Below are 4,596 nucleotides of genomic sequence, written 5' to 3' on the forward strand. Positions count from 1 at the left end.
CTCTTCACACATCAGCATAATCTGCAAGGACTTGATACATCTGTTTACATTTTTCATCAGTCTCCCATCTAAACAAAAGTCCGAGGAATGCAGGAAATTCAGCTGCTTTATTCATCATATACACCCTTTCGCACAGGACCAGGCATTTGGCAGGGACAATATCGATGTCTGCTGAATAACTTGTTCTAGAAAAGAGTACTCTGAAAGCACCCATCGAGCCACTTTTGAAGCACTCAAAAGAAAGCGGTTTATTTCTTATGCATAGGCTGAAAAACAAGTAATGTATTCCACAACTTTCTACATGCTATCCTGACATTTTAATATAGCAAAACTCTACAAAATATTGAAGCGTTATGTGGTACACCCGAAACTAATGTAGCATTTTAAGTCAACTATGTTTCAACTTCAACAAAGGGTGTTTCCTTACCAGTGTACTATTTTTCTGTGAAACTGGTTTCCAGTTTGGGAAACAATGGAGATGGACAAGCCTTTTTTTGAACACCAAAAACTAAACAGGCATAGAGAGAGGTTTCGGTTTCCCTGCCTCCATCAGCCTCCCCTCCAGGTAACCACTGCTATGAGTTCCTTGTTGAGCCTTCCTGAGAATTTTCATGCAAGCACTTCCTTTTTGCCCCCTTTTTGAAAACGGAAATGGTAACAAACAATGCACATTTGCTTACAATTTGCTTTTATAACTTAGTAAAACATTTGGAAGTCTTTGCCCCTCAATTCCTAAGGAGCCTCCTCATTCCCTTCTACAACCTCACATCTTCACTTGCCATCTGGGTATATAACCTGCAGCACACACTCAGGTGACTCCCTATCTTTTACTATTACAAACCACACAGTGAATAATCTTGCATCTCACACAGGTAAAAATACATGTGAAATCCCTGAACTAGCACTGCTGCCTTGCTTAAAGGATATGTGTGTGTGCATGCTCAGTGGCTCAGTCGTGTCTGATTCTTTGCGACCCCATGGGCTGTAGCCCTCCAGGCTCCTCTGTCCATGGGATTCTCCAGGCAATACTGGAGTGGGTTGCCATTTCCTCCTCCAGGGGGTTTTCCCGACCCGGGGATTGAACCCGCATCTCCTGTACTGGCGGGCAGGTTCTTCACCACAGTGCCAAGCTGCTGTATCTCTTTTGGGCCCACCCAGAGAAAACCTCTGAGGACCTGAAGGAGTGGGAATTTAAAACAGGGGGGTGGTTACACATGTGACAGAAAAGCCAAGGATCATACAAGAAATAGTGAGACGATGCAGAGATAGCAAGAGAAACAAGCGGCCACCATCTCTACACTGGAGGGTCAGAGGAAGGATGGCTTTCCAAAGCTCAGGGGCTGGGTCAACAGGCAGGAGCTGGAGCCAAAAGCAGATCAGCCGCTAGACACACACACGGCTGGAGGCAGAAGGCTGGAGGCAGAAGGAGCGGGCGGATGATAACCTGGCGCCTCCCTGAGCGCCTGCCATCCGGTCACCCAACGGCGCCTCCCATCGGCCAAACTGCGCCCGAGGTGAGCCCAGCGGCGGGCGCAGGGCAAGCGAGGGATCCACACCCACCAAACCGTGGCCGGCGCTGCCCCCTTAAGAGCGGTAACTGATGGATACTCTGGCCCACAGATGGTTTCAGGTGTGGGGGTTATCGCTCGTCTGACAGGCGGAATCCAGGATCTCAACCTGGTCTTAATTTATGAGTTTTATTGAAGGAGGTGGAGCAGCTGTTCACCTAAAGCGCAGATTTCACTCGCATGTACACGGGCTTCGGTGCAGGGTGGGCGTGGAGGGCTGGAAGAGGGAGGGGCAAGCCCAGGAAAGTTATTCACTTCATCTGCCACAGATGGTCCACGCAGGAAGTTCAATCAGACGGGTTCCCAAACTGAGCCTTAGGACGGTGGCAACCAGCCAGACGAGCCAGGCACCTTCCAAATACAGACGCGTCTCAAGAACTGGTTGAGAACTGAAAGGCAACAGGGCCCCCGAAGGAATCAAAAATACCTTAACTGCACTCAACGCTCGGTTATAAACTACAATGTACTCTAGTCTCCCAGTACCCACTATGTGTTCCTCCTGAGAAAGGCCTTCCAGCCATTCCTACCACATCCTCTCCTTATCCTACATTTAAAGAACAAATAATGCCCTGGAGGAAAACTTCAATGATCCAAGCAGCAAGCAGGAGTCTCCTGTGAAGTCTCCTAACCCGACCAAGATATTAGCAAAGAAGATATTCTAAATCCTTTTGCCCCTGGCATGACTACTGTTTGAATAGATTATTTACCCTCTCTTGTAAACAAGCTGAAACTGACTTCCCCATATACAGTTCAAAGTTCTGTACTACACTCTTAAAAATATGCCAAAAAAACCTTACGTTTGCAAATGACTGGCACGCCAAATTATTCTCTTCCAAAGAGCTGAACTTCAGTTTTAAAAACAAGAATTTTAAAGTGAAGCAATTATTTTTTAGAAATCTATATGGTGATAAAAACTAGCGAACTGTAAAGAGGTATGTTAACTTCAAAACCCCCATCAATACAATTAAATATAAGCATACCAAATTTATATAATAATCACTGTATAATGACTCTTCTTTCAAAACTCTTAAGATTTCCACTTACTCAAAAACATATTCATTCTAAGACTGCCAAACATATTTTACAAGTGCCTTTCATAAAGCAAGGAAGAAAGATTTTATAAACTGTATCAATACCCGTTAATGCCACAGGGACATTTAGCAGATAATAAGTATCTGTTCACTGTTGACTGTTCCAGTGAAGTGAATTAAAAAACACATACATTAAAAACAATCATAGCCCTTTTCCCACTGCAGGGTAAATTTTTAATAAGTTTTTTCCCCAAATTTGAAAGTAATATATACCATTCCATAAACTTGGAGAAAACTGGAAAAATAAAACATCTGTATATCAGTTTTTACATTGTTTAGACCATAATACATAAAGACTGCTTATTTTTTATGCTGGTGAAATATTTCATCCAAAAATGTCCCATAATTTACTTCACCAATCTATTAGGCACCGCAATTTCCAATTCTGTATTATGAATAGTGTTAATGCAAGCCTCCTGTGTGAGATATTTTTCTGACATCTCAAGACTGTATCCCCAGAAAGAGCTATGTTAATAGCCCAAAGTTTTGAGACTTTTGAGATGTAATACTATCCTTTGCTCTAGTCCTCAAGATCTATACTGGCTTCCGTTTTTACAAACATGTATACCTGCTCTGACCTTCAAGTTTTCATTTCTTAATTCACAGAATCCGAAACACCTTCGAATGAAATTGCCAAGCCAGCATGCTTCCTGGACGCGAATGTTAAACATTTAAGTATTATAGTGGTTCAGTCTTCATTTTCTAAGGAGGAGCTGCTTGTCTGCCTGTACCGTTACCCCAGCTGTGACAGGCAGGAAGCAGGGCGTCCAGGGAGAATCCATCTCTTGGACGCTTCAGACGGCAGTCTGGCTGGAGGAGGGTGTGCACCTGGGCTCCTTCTTCCCACAGAACTTTCCATCATAAACAACACAGCCACTCGGGGCCACAGTGCTACCCCTAGCTTCAACCAGGAGAAGTGAACTCCGCAAATGCCAGGGCTCGGGCCAACTTCCCACCCTCCCAGCCCCGCCGGCTTACTGCGAGGCAAACATCTCCCCCTGGAGCATCACTTAAATTCTAGAAAGCACCTTGATTAACTACTTCATCCCGAAGCGTTCAATGCTGCTGATTCTTACAGGCAGTTGCTCCGGCAGCCTGTAATTAAGATTTTTTTTTTTCTTTTTCCCAAACGCTCCCTTATTACAAGAGATTCTGATGATTCCGTCTGTCAGCATTTAGGAGATCTTTAGCAAAAACACACACAGAGAGATCCTTCACTTCCAGTGTTCCTGTAAAAAACAGTGGTATTAACCCTTTGTGTCCCAAGCCAACGACTCACTCCATCCATAGACATTATGCAGACGCCTTATTCGGTTTGAAAGGCGTAATTCGCAGCATGACACGACAGGAATCTGTATTCCACTAAACAATTTACAGTCAAAGCGAATCTTCCAGCAAGAGGTGACTGAACGTCGGACGGGCAGCCTGGTTCTCTCTGGTCCCACCTGCGGGCGGGCAGCAGTTCCCGACTCCGACCCTCGTCTCCTCTGACTTTTTACTTATTGTTTTCCGCTGACTCCGTCACATTCCCTTACTTTCTAACACGCGTGTGCCCTCGCTGCCCCCTCCTCACTTAAACGACCCCCGTGACCACTTGGACCTAAAGCCAAGAAAACTGTCACGATGCTCAACCTTCTCTCCGCGGCCGCCCTTCCTGGACCCGGGGTATCCCCAATTCCAAACTTTGCCCTCCCGGTTTCCCGGGGTCCCCCCTGGAAATCCGCACCACCTGGGGAAGACGCCAGGAGGGTGGTCACCGGCGGTTGGGCTCCGAGGGCGTGGACGCCCTTGGCGACAGGAGGCGGGGAAGGTCGCCCCCAAGGTCCCCCGCCCCGGGGAAAGCGACCGCCGAGTCCCGGCCCGAGCCTCCTGGCGACAGGAGGCGGGGAAGGGCGCCCCCAAGGTCCCCCGCCCCGGGGAAAGCGACCGCCGAGTCC

The sequence above is a fragment of the Bison bison genome, unplaced genomic scaffold (genome assembly GCF_000754665.1).
Source record: "Bison bison bison isolate TAMUID 2011002044 unplaced genomic scaffold, Bison_UMD1.0 scf7180017864223, whole genome shotgun sequence".
Classification (NCBI taxonomy): domain Eukaryota; kingdom Metazoa; phylum Chordata; class Mammalia; order Artiodactyla; family Bovidae; genus Bison; species Bison bison.